The 13,132-nt window shown below is 35.8% G+C and overlaps 1 long non-coding RNA gene across 1 annotated transcript; it reads left to right on the top strand.

Annotated features, from left to right (window-relative positions):
• The first annotated feature begins 202 nt into the window (after positions 1–202).
• Positions 203–12,709, top strand: LOC109147402. The gene is made up of 3 exons (XR_002048645.1): positions 203–213; positions 3,700–3,705; positions 12,240–12,709. It is a non-coding gene; the product is annotated as an uncharacterized LOC109147402 (long non-coding RNA).
• The last annotated feature ends 423 nt before the right edge of the window (positions 12,710–13,132 follow it).

Here is a 13,132-nt window from a genome sequence, read left to right as displayed (position 1 = left end):
GGAAGGCACAATTACACTCATATTTTCAAAAGCTATTCATCTTCCATAGCCGAAACAAACCTCTTCTTCTCCAAAAATCTCTCAATTCCTCAAATCTCCTAAAAATCAATTGCATTATGGCCACTATTGGAGATACAAGCTCACAACCGAATGAAGAACACACCACACAACTCAACCTTACAAAGCTAGCAGTGGGAATCAAGGCCGGAGGAAGTTTTGACCCTCAAGGATTCCTCAAAGAAGCCGAGAACTCTCCTCTTGCACAAAGAATCATCAATGCACTTCAACAAAGCAATCTAATGAGGTTATGTTCTTACTTCTATTCTGGATTTTATGATGAAGATGTAGCAGAGTTTTATATGAATGCCAAGGTTGTTGGATGGACCATTGAGTCCACCGTGAATGGAACTCTCATCACCATTGATGAACACGAGTTACACACAACCTTTGGACTGCCCATATCTAGTCCAGAACAACCACTGTTGGACTTAGATGTTCACCTATATGATCATACGGAAATTTGGACAGAAATTCGGAATGAGAATGCCTCTCTCGAACCAAATCTTTCCGGTCAAAAATCTGAGTTGAAGTTGGAGTATGAAATGCTTGTTAAAATTCTCTACAAATGTGTATTGTGCAAATTAAATAGCATGGAAGATATTTCACCTGTAAGAATTGGTTATGTACATGCTATCATGAATGTGGTTAGGGGTGATTGGAGTAAGCTTGTCTTGAGCCGAATTGCTCACTTTGTGAAAGGTGCAAAAATAAGGAATGGGAAGTTCAACCGTATATTAGGGTTCGGTTTGCTCATTGGTTAGATTATCAAAGGAAAAGGGTTGACTATGAGGTCAAAGAAGCCTTTTGGGAGTAATAGAATCTTGTTTAAAGATCATGAAGTGATGAGTGATCTAAATTCCAAAAGAAAAAGAAAGCCGAGAGGTATCCCAGCTAGAAAGAGACCAGTTTCAGAAATTCTTGGTCTACCCTCTCAATCCCATGAAAACCCTACATCAAGCCAAAATCCAAACACATGTCATAACCCTACCTCAAGCCTAAACCCTACATCAAGCCAAAATCCTACCACATGTCTTAACCCAAATGCAAGCCAAAGTCTATTAAATTCTTTTTCCCAAATTGCCGAATTGGAAACACTGATGAATGAGGAGATTCATCAAGTTGAAGGATTAGACTGTGTATTAGTGAATGAATACCGTAGAGTCCTAAGTTGGAGAAAATGGAGACTTGGTCCTTATGATGAGTTGATGAATAAGGGATCAAGTATGCATGAAGAAGAATTATTTTCACTAAATTGGATTGGCAATTTTGATGTTTGCCATGCAACCTTGTTGTCCACGGTAAATGGAGCATTTGTGAACAAATTGAAAGCCAAATTGGCCGAAAGTACTGTTGACTGCACTGTTCAAGGTGATTTGCCTACTGAAGAAGATTTCTTAGTTGATATGGCCGAATTCGTGACAAGGGATGTTGAAGAAAATGTCACGTATGGTGTACACTTGATGGATAGTGGCTTATATGATGTGAGTGTGTTAAATCTCACTGAAATAAGTCAAGACCAAAATGCCATGCAAGCTAGTCAACATACGGAGGAAATTCAATCTATTAATGCAGAAAGTGCCCATGGTGACACTCACGTGTTACTTACTCCGGAAAGGGAAGGAAATATAGTGGAAAATCAAGCTCAATCTCACATGCTTGAAGCCGATTTTGCTCAAGAAGGAGCAAGGTGTTTTCCCTCATCCCGAGAAGAGCAAGAACTTGATGGCACACCTACAAATGAGAAGTTAGAAAATCTGGAGAAAGTTGTCTTAAGCCTTGTTGACCGAATGGAGAACATGTTTCAAGGGATCTACACTCATGTGGATCAAGTTGTCAATATTCAAGGTGGAAAATTCGAAGCATCTTTTGATGAAAATCGGAGAAGTCAACAACATTTGATTGATACCCACCAAGCACTTGAAAGACAAGTTGGAAGTTTGAATAACAATGTCAAAGGGCAACTCAATGAGTTCTGTATTCAACTTTCACAAATCCTCAAGAATTCTGGAAAGGCAAATGAAGCAATTGCCGTGAACCAAAGCCAAGGTATTCTTAATGTTGTTCATCAACATGAAAAGCAGATTAGTGATGTCCACACGGATCTCATCTCAGTTAACACCAAAGTGGGCTGTCTTCGGGGATCTTATGAGAATATTTCCGAATCCATTTCATCTCTTCGTGAATCGGTTCATACACTTCTTGATTACGCCAAAAAGGGGGAAGAGAGATTCAGTCATTTGGAGAGCATGATTGAGATGATGATGACTGCCATGGCTAGCAGAAATGTTGGCACAAGCAGCAGTAGAGGCGGAGGAGGCAGATCTGCTGGAAGAAATGCACCAAGAAAAGGAGGATTGGAGTATTGGTTCGGTGGTGGTGAAGCTGGCAGTCCAGGAGGATCAAGCAGTGCAAATACCACTAACCGTTCTTTTCGTGATATTGTGTGTGCAGGGGGAAACATTGAGCAAATAAATTGGTACAACCGTGCAGCTCTTTATTTGGAATCCACACCGAGAGATGGTAGAGTTGAAATGCCAAAGTTGGTGACTTTGAATGATCTACCAAAAGGAATGAAGAAAAGTGGTCCTAGTGATCAAAACATGTGGGTTTCAAGTGAGAATTTCAGAAGAATTCAAAGCTATGCTAGAGCCTTGATGATCATGGTTCTAAGGGATTACATCAAAGTCAATGATGCCGAGCTACAAAATGGAAGAAGCCTAGAAGAATGCATCATATGGTATGAAGAAGGTATACTGCCCGGAAACAACATCATCGAACCATTCAACTATTATTCAGTTGGGCTGGTATGCAACAATTATGCCATTAGTGACAATTTCGTTGATGTTCAGAACCATATTAACAATGTGCTCAAAGAAAAGAGAAACAAAGTGATTAGATGATCTGTAAAATTGTTACAATATTTCTGTGGTCCACGGGTACATGAACCCATGAAACAATTTGGAATGATTTGAATTATCTGTTTATGATGCTATTAAGTTATTTCTTAATTTTATTATTTGTCTTGAAAGGTAACATTTTTAGCTTAGAGTGTATCAAATCGCATGAATTGGAAAAATGCAAAAATTCATTATCATTAAAATTCCAAAAATGCGAAATAGGAATATAGTGGCTAAAAATACCTTTCCTAGAGTCAAAATCATTTGTTAAACTCATCTTGGCTATGTCAATGGAAATAAAATCTTTTGAAAAATAATTGTTTTAAAAGACAAGCCAAATGACTGAGTATAGGTTTTGGCGTCATCAAAAAGGGGGAAAATTGATAGGAATATTTTTGTAAGTTTTGATGAGCCAAATGTATCTTTAGATCCCCTTGGTCTTTAGGTCTTTAGTACAAGCATCATAAATCAGAATATTGAAATCAGAAGGAATCTACCATAGGAAGAACAAAATTAATTTGAGAAATTAATTTTGGTCCTACGAGTATTCATCCGTGAAAGAAGCATAAAGCAATGGCGTTGCAAGGAATAACCGGATGAGCCTAACGGCGAAATGGTAGAGGTCCTTACTCTAAACGATCACACCCGAGATCGATTCCCCTCAAGGACCTATATTTTTATAAAGCAGATTTTCGAAGGAGCACAATGTATTCAAAAAGGAGCTCAGTGTGTTTTAAAAGAGCATAATGTGCAAAAGGAGCATGATGTGTTCAAAAGAGCACGATGTGTGCTAAGGAGCACGATGTCTACTAAAAGAGCACGATGCGTCCAAAGGAGCACGATGTCTGCCAAAGGAGCACAATGTGAACAAATCTGAAAGGAGCACAATGCAGCTAAGGAGCACAATGTGTCCGAAGGAGCACAATGCTAAAAAGCACAATGTTGTCAGAAATTGGATAAATTCGAAGGAATTTACTCCAAGACCACCCACATGCCACAAGACTCCAAAATTGCCTGAAAGACATTTGATCAGAACGGAAAAATATTTATGAAGGCATGAATATAAAAACTTATCCTAGAAATAAATTCTATCAGATGAATTTATTTCAAAGATTCGTTGGATATTCAAATTGACAATTAAAGTAATATTTTTAGAAACAACTAGAAAATCAAAGTTGTGCTAAAAATAATTACTTTGTCAAACAAGTTGACAAATCAAATCAAAATTGAAGATCTACTACTGTCAACAATATCAGGCTATGAAGATTCAAAATTCAAATATCAAATTATCCCACTCCAACGGATATATTTGGTTGCCTATAAAAAGCCATGAAGACTTGAAGCAGAAGAGAGTGCAGAGATAGATGAGAACGAGATAGAAGTGTAATACACACGAAAAAGTGCTAGTGCTCAAATATTCAAAGAGACTTAGTCTGAATAGTCTCAAAATCTAGTTGGAGAGAGAAATACAAATCCTTGTATTTGTAAATTGTAGAAAGAGTATAGCTGTGTGCAAAATACTCTAGTGAGTGTAGCTGTGTGCAAAACACTCGTAGTTGCTAAGTGTAGCTGTGTGCAAGACACTTAGTTGGAATTGAGTATAGCTGTGTGCGAAATACTCGGAGTTGAGTGTAGCTGTGTGCGAGACACTCGGAGTTGGGTGTAGCTGTGTGCAAGACATCCGGAAGAAGTGCCTGTGTAGCACTTGTTCACTATTGTAACTGTGTGTGGAAAAATAGTGAATTTCTCCTAGACGTGAAAGGAGAAAAGTGGACTAGGAAGATTACGCCACTTCCGAACCACTATAAATTGTCTCTCTCATTTACATACCGCACTTACTTTATTTGCTATATCTATCTATCTCATCCGACTAACCCGTTTACTATTCACAGTTAATCTTTATCATCCGGGTTTAGTGTGTTCTCACGTATGCATGTGACTCAAACTTCTCGAGCTTAAATACTAATTTATTCTAAGCAAGTTTGACGTGCTGCATGTAACATTCGTCACACGTTCGACGTGATACGATATTTATTTACAATCTTGAATATTGTCATTATATATTGAGTGAACCATCTCCTCTACATATTCAAGATATCTCTGTCACTTTACATATCGTTTGTACCTAACTTATCTCATACATGCACATTTAATTTACTAGTTGGGCATAACTCTTTACTCATTATTCCGCTGTGCAGTACATACTTGCTCTATTTACTTGTTACTTAGAGTTGAAGTTACCGAAGAGTTATTTAAATTGAAAAAGCTTGAAAGTCTATTCACCCCCCCCCCCCCCTCTAGACTTTCACCACCCTATCGGGACCAACAATATATGATATATAATACACATATATATTACGTACTAGTGAATATGTATATGCATTATAAATTTAATAAATTAAGTAAATTTAATCTACTTAGCATGCATGCAAACAAATTAAAACTTTACTTTATATTTTTGTTTCTCTTCCTTGCAGTACACTTGGCGCAGCAGCATTAGCGAGAAAAATATATTCTCAAAACAACAATTGGACAGCAGCGGAAAGCCTTCGTGCAGTGGACCAAGTCTTGCGACAAGAACGAGCGCAACGGAACTTCATCGGCGCAATAATAGGAATTCAACGGTGGAAATTGATTTGTAAATAATTTAAGATTAGTATAAATAGTAAAAGAATTTCATTTGTTTAACGTTCATTCTTCCCTCCTCTATAGTATTCGTTGAAGTTGTTATCAATGTCCATTTGTGGCTAATTTCTAGTTGGTTTAGTGAATTGAAGCCCCGGAGTTCATAACGCTGTAAGGTTATTTATTTAACTTTATTATATATATGTTTTTATGCATTTTGAGTATTAAATATTCTTCTAAATTATTTGAATAGTTGTATCATTTAATTGCTAGGGAGGCCTACTAGTTATTTATTTGATATAATTATTTGCTATATTAGATAATGTTGTGCTACAAATTATTCTAATATTCAGTAGCAACTGAGGTTAATTATTGACGGCTTAGTGATAATTGGTCTCGTGTAGAATATTTTCCTAAATTAAATGCAACCGCTTGTGCTTGTGTTGTTTAGTTTGTCGGTTTTCCTAGTTCCTATTGCTGCTACTAAATTAAATCTATAGCGCTTGTCTTAGATTATTTAGTAGTTAGGGGTAATTAAACCGCTTGTGCTTTATTTACCTACAACTAAGGGAAAACAGAAATGAAATAATTTCACGACAAATATTCAATTGCATATTAATTACTTTATTAATCAATGATCAGTGTTGAATTCCGGTGGTGGATCTTTACTAACCAAGGTCTCCTATTATAAGTGTTTTCGATATATTATTTTCATTGCTTTATTCGTTCAATTAAATTTCTTTTTTATTTAAATTATCTTTTATTTTATCTTTATTCTCGATATATTCCAAACCCCCCTACCTTTAATTTGAGCACAAAAGTTAAACTAGTTACTCCTCGTGGGATCGATCCTTACCCCCGCTACTACGTTTGTAAGGTTTTAATTTGGAAGCCTACGACAGCTCACCAAATTTTGGCGCCGTTGCCGGGGAGATTTTCTAGCTTATTTTGTGTTTGTTTATTTATTTAATTATTTATTTTGTTATTTGTTTATTTGTTTTTCAATTTGTCCCAAACGAAAATAAAAATAATAATTTTCTTTTCTTTCATTACTTTTACATAATTGCAAATCAAAATATATTTTCTTTTTGTTTATGCCTATAACTCGATCTGCTAATCAAGAACTCTTGCTGTACTATCCGGAAATTGAAAGAACTATACGCAGGTGGAAGAAACAAGCTTTGAGAAAATTGGAGTTTAGTGATCTAGCTACCGATTCTACCGATTCTACCAATTCTGATTTAGAAGAGGAACCCATGGCTCAAAATCGGACTTTAAAAGAGCTTGGAGCTCCAAATTTGGATCAGCAACCTTTATGCATCACTTTCCCTGCTCTGGATGCTAATGTACAATTCGAACTGAAATCTGGATTAATTCATCTTTTGCCTTCTTTTCATGGACTTGCAGGTGAAGACCCTCACAAGCACTTGAAGGAATTCCACGTGGTGTGTTCAAGTATGAAACCCACAGGGGTTACTGAAGAACAAATCAAGTTGAGAGCCTTCCCATTTTCTTTGAAAGATTCAGCGAAGGATTGGCTATATTATTTACCCTCCGGAAGCATCACCACATGGAATAACTTAAAGACACTATTCCTTGAAAAATATTTCCCAGCTTCAAGGGCGGCCAACATTACAAAGGAGATCTGTGGTATAAGGCAAAACAATGGAGAGTCATTATATGAATATTGGGAGCGTTTCAAAATGCTTTGTGTAAGCTGCCCACACCATCAAATTAGTGAGCAATTACTCATTCAGTACTTTTATGAAGGACTTTTTCCAATGGATAGAAGCATGATTGATGCTGGAAGTGGTGGTGCTTTAGTTGACAAGACACCAGACGCTGCAAGAACTCTAATTGCGAACATGGCTGCAAATTCTCAACAGTTTGGCAATAGAATAGTCCAACCGTCTAAGCATGTGAATGAGGTAAATATTTCTGCTCTTGAACAACAAATTTCTGGTTTAACTACTCTTGTCCGTCAATTAGCAGTAGGCAATATGCAAACTGTAAAAGCATGTGGAATTTGCTCGGTAGTTGGGCATCAAACTGATGCCTGCCCAACTCTTCAAGAATAACCTATTGAACAAGTCAACATGGCTGGAGGTTTTCCTGGACAACCTCAAGGTAAGTATGATCCGTTTTCCAATACATATAATCCTGGATGGAGGGATCACCCAAACCTTAGCTATGGGAACTCACAAGGGAACCAGTTTGTTCAGAATCGTTCCAACTTTCAACAGTATAGACAACAATTTCCTTCCAGCCAACAACCAGTCCAAAGCTCTAGCTCAGGTATGAATCTAGAAGATATTTTTAAATCTCTTGCTACTAACACTTTGCAGTTTCAACAAGAAACACAACTATTCCAACAAGAGACAAGAGCTAGTATTCAAGACACAAAGGCTAGTATTCAAAACTTGGAAAGACAAATGGGCCGACTTGCAACTACGGTTAGTCGGTTGGAAGCACAGAGTTCTGGCAAGCTACCCTCTCAAACAGTTGTTAATCCTAAAGAGAATGTAAGTGCAATTAATGTTGAAAGTATGTCGCTGGAAAAGAATGTTGATTTGAATAAGGAAATAAGTGCAGGAATCATTGCCAACAATAAAGAGAAGTCCCAAGGTAAGCTTTCTTCTTTTTCTGATTATGAACCAGTACCCCCATTTCATCAAGCTCTTTTAGAACCAATAAGAGGAAACTCAAATAATGATCTGTATGAGACCTTTCGTGAATGTGATGCTAATAAACCACTTTTAGATTCTATGGAAAAAGTACCTCGCTATGCAAATTTTCTAAAAGAGGTACGCACTTTGAAAAATAAACAAAATAAAGGAATTGATGAAGTGAAAGTGCACGAGACTGTCTCTATGGCTAGTCAACGCAATCTTCCTGAAAAGTGCAAAGATCCAGGTATGTTTACTATTCCGTGCATGATAAGTGGTGTGAAACTTGAAAATGATATGTTAGATTTAGGAGCTTCTATTAATGTGATGCCATATTCTGTTTATAAATCATTAAATCTTGGACCCCTGAGCAAATCTACTATAGTAATTCAATTGGCTGATGGATCTACTACATATCCTAGGGGTGTGGTTGAGGATTTGCTTGTTGAAGTTAATAATTTGGTTTTTCCTGCTGATTTTTATGTGCTTGATATGGAAAATAATAATAAAATTAATCATATTTTGTTAGGAAGGCCATTCTTAAAAACTGCAAAAACAAAAATTGATATTCATAGTGGTATGCTTACTATGGAGTCTAATGGTAAATTTGTGAACTTTAATATTTATGATACCATGAGATCTCCTAGTGATGATAATTTTGCAATTTTTGTTGATTCCTTGAAACTTGTTAAATTTAATGCAATTGCTTCTATTGAAAATAAAGAAGAACCAAATAATAAATCATCTTTGAGTCCTAATCTGCATGAAGGGGCTATTTCTTTGAATAATCGTAATCGTCGAAGGTACTCAAAAAGACGATGGAAATTTAAAGAAATATCAGAAGTCGAGCCAACGACGATAAACAAAGGCGCTGCTTGGGAGGCAACCTAAGGTGTGTTTGTTCCATTTTTATTTTATTTTATTTTATTTCCTTTTTCTGTGCATTTTTTATTCAACATTGGGGACAATGTTGGTAATAAGTGTGGGGGAGGGAATTTAGTTTTATTATTTGTTTGCATATGTCAAAATTTTCAAAATTTTTCACAAATATTTTCTTAGTATTTTATGCTAAATAAGTATTATTTTGAAAATAATAATTTTTTTCTTTCTTGGAATGCATAACATGATTGAATAAATAGTTTGGCAAGTTGTGATTAGTTTGTTAGCATTTCTTGTTTGATATGCAGTGGCTATATTAAGTAAGCAATAAACCTGTGAGTGTTTTGAGCTATTGACTGACACTTCGGTCTTATTTTCTTTCTATTGTGCGATTTCTTCCATAATTTTGTTTCTCTAGAACTTGCCTTGACTCTCTTTTAAAGCTAATTAGACCATGCATGATTCAAATGTGATTAAGGCCATTATTTGACTTTGAGCCTCACTAGCCAAATAACTGGTTTGTCCTATGATTTATTTCCCTTTGTTAACCACTTTGAGCTTTATGGCCATTCCTTTCTTTATTTTGAATCACATTACAAGCCTTTTATATCTAAAATAATGCCTTCACCCAGCTGAATAACTAGTGGAGCAAATTTTGGATTATTTTTGTAATCTACGTGAGGTTGGGAAGGATTAGTGTGGGGGAGATCACTTACTTTTGTTAGTATGATTGAGAGTGAGGTGAGTTGTATCTTCGTTGCCAATATGTCGTTGGTCTTCTATGAAAAAAAAAAACATGAAAAATTGAAAAATTGAAAAAAATGAAAATGGAAAAATGGAGAATATATGTTTGAAAAAGAAAAATATTGCTGAAAATTTATGAGAAAAATGAGAAAGAATCAGAAATTAGTTTTGAGTTGAAGCTACTCCTAAATAAATGAAGCAAGGGGAAGTTCTTATAATACTGAGGAAGCATTCTATACTTTTGAGAATGATAGGCATGTTGGAGCCTCAATCGGAAATGTTTTGAGTGAAAAATTGAGGGGTGTTGAGCAAGTATCTTGGATTATTTGCATATATTTTGCTCCTCTAGTTTGAAGCTTTTGTTTAAGCTACTTTCCAAAATATTCCCTACCTTAACCCTAGCCCCATTACAACCTGTGGGAAGTCCTTATGATTTGTGTCATGCATGACTCTTGTAGTGGTGATTGAGAAGATATGCAAGCCTATGGTAGAGCAATTTTATAGGAATGAACTTGAGTGAAATTTATACCCATCAAACACTTGAATGATGAGTGATATTCCTGTGAGGGCTTACTTATTTAGTTCTCTCAATTTTCAGACATGGGTGCTAACTTATTAATTGCAGGGTGCTTCAGATTGTTGTTCATGATATGTTATGAATTTTGGGAATTTCATTTCTTTTTACTTCGCAAATAAAATTTTTTGCTTGGGGACAAGCAAACGTTTTAGTGTGGGGGAATTTAAAATTTGGTGAGCTGTCGTAGGCTTCCAAATTAAAACCTTACAAACGTAGTAGCGGGGGTAAGGATCGATCCCACGAGGAGTAACTAGTTTAACTTTTGTGCTCAAATTAAAGGTAGGGGGGTTTGGAATATATCGAGAATAAAGATAAAATAAAAGAGAATTTAAATAAACAAGAAATTTAATTGAACGAATAAAGCAATGAAAATAATATATCGAAAACACTTATAATAGGAGACCTTGGTTAGTAAAGATCCACCACCGGAATTCAACACTGATCATTGATTAATAAAGTAATTAATATGCAATTGAATATTTGTCGTGAAATTATTTCATTTCTGTTTTCCCTTAGTTGTAGGTAAATAAAGCACAAGCGGTTTAATTACCCCTAACTACTAAATAATCTAAGACAAGCGCTATAGATTTAATTTAGTAGCAGCAATAGGAACTAGGAAAACCGACAAACTAAATAACACAAGCACAAGCGGTTGCATTTAATTTAGGAAAATATTCTACACGAGACCAATTATCACTAAGCCGTCAATAATTAACCTCAGTTGCTACTGAATATTAGAATAATTTGTAGCACAACATTATCTAATATAGCAAATAATTATATCAAATAAATAACTAGTAGGCCTCCCTAGCAATTAAATGATACAACTATTCAAATAATTTAGAAGAATATTTAATACTCAAAATGCATAAAACATATATATATAATAAAGTTAAATAAATAACCTTACAGCGTTATGAACTCCGGGGCTTCAATTCACTAAACCAACTAGAAATTAGCCACAAATGGACATTGATAACAACTTCAACGAATACTATAGAGGAGGGAAGAATGAACGTTAAACAAATGAAATTCTTTTACTATTTATACTAATCTTAAATTATTTACAAATCAATTTCCACCGTTGAATTCCTATTATTGCGCCGATGAAGTTCCGTTGCGCTCGTTCTTGTCGCAAGACTTGGTCCACTGCACGAAGGCTTTCCGCTGCTGTCCAATTGTTGTTTTGAGAATATATTTTTCTCGCTAATGCTGCTGCGCCAAGTGTACTGCAAGGAAGAGAAACAAAAATATAAAGTAAAGTTTTAATTTGTTTGCATGCATGCTAAGTAGATTAAATTTATTTAATTTATTAAATTTATAATGCATATACATATTCACTAGTACGTAATATATATGTGTATTAGAATGTATTCTTATATAATATATATATATATATATATATATATATATATATATATATATATATATATATATATATTATATAAAAAGAACTAATTATTATATAATATTAAATAAGTAATGCAAAATTATTATAAAAATGTACCTAAAATATGAGTCTAAAATATGCCTATCATCGTTAACGGCAAAACGCACGTAAATTTTTTTTTTTTAACTAAATGAGGCGTTTTTTTTTTTTTTAAAACGACGAAGTTTTGCGCCCGTGTCCACAATTCAGTGTGGACACGGGTCCAGGGCATAATTTGCCATAACCCAATAGAGCCAACCCAATGAACTTACTTTTTTATTGGATTGATCTTTTTGGATTTTAACCCTACAATTTTTAAGACTTATTAGGCCAACCAATTGATTCAGGGTTAACATCCCTAGTCGCCACTAATGTTGGACTTGCAGTGAGGACAAATAGATTTTGGGTCGTCGGAGATGTACCGGCGGCCACTATACCCGTGGCAGCCTGAGCCAGTACAAAAGTAAAACTTCTTGGCATCGGAAGTTTCACCGGCGGCAAAGAGAAGTGGCGCAATATTGAAAGAGTGAGCCGCAACTTCTGGGTTCAAAATGACATCTCTGTTTAAGTTGTGTTGGAGGTATGTTTGGCTTATGTTTTCTATGCTTTCGTAGAGATTTCCGAGGGAGCCGACCATGCAACTCTGGCTCACTAGTTTGGTAACGGTCCCGAGCGGCAAAGACATCAGGTGGAACAATAAATCGACAAAAGGCTTGTCGGTTTCGGCGAAAATAACTCTTTTTGTCTTCTTTTCTATGAAGAGCTTAAAACTCATGGTTGAGAAGGTTGCCGCCATTGTTTCAGGGAGCAGAGATACGGATTGACTGATGGTTTCTTCTTGCTTTGCTTTAGTTTGCTCTCTCTCTCTCTCTCTCAGTCTCTCTCTATATATGTATATACAATTCAAGACTGTTGTCTTGCAACGTTGGATACAGAATCAGTCGCTCGCATTAAATCAGGATATACAATGGATGGCTAAGATTCATGATAATATCGAAACTATGATAAATGACGTTGATGGCCTGCTTGTTGAAAGATAGAGATCGATCGACGAGAGTATTGCGCCGGAACTGTTGGCAGTTGAATTGGCTGCTCAGTGTCCTGGGAACTACATTTGGAGTAGGGGTGATCACGGTTCCGGTTCCGGTTCCGTGAATGGCGAAACCGGAATGGGAACCTTATAGTAAAGTTTCGGTTCAGGGTTCGGTCAGAACCGGAATTATTAAAAAAAAACACTATAATATTTAATTTTTTT

Source organism: Ipomoea nil, unplaced genomic scaffold, assembly GCF_001879475.1.
Source record: "Ipomoea nil cultivar Tokyo-kokei standard unplaced genomic scaffold, Asagao_1.1 scaffold1993, whole genome shotgun sequence".
Taxonomy (NCBI): Eukaryota; Viridiplantae; Streptophyta; class Magnoliopsida; order Solanales; family Convolvulaceae; genus Ipomoea; species Ipomoea nil.
Note: the sequence above shows the minus strand (reverse complement) of the source record. Positions and strands in the feature narration are given on the sequence as shown.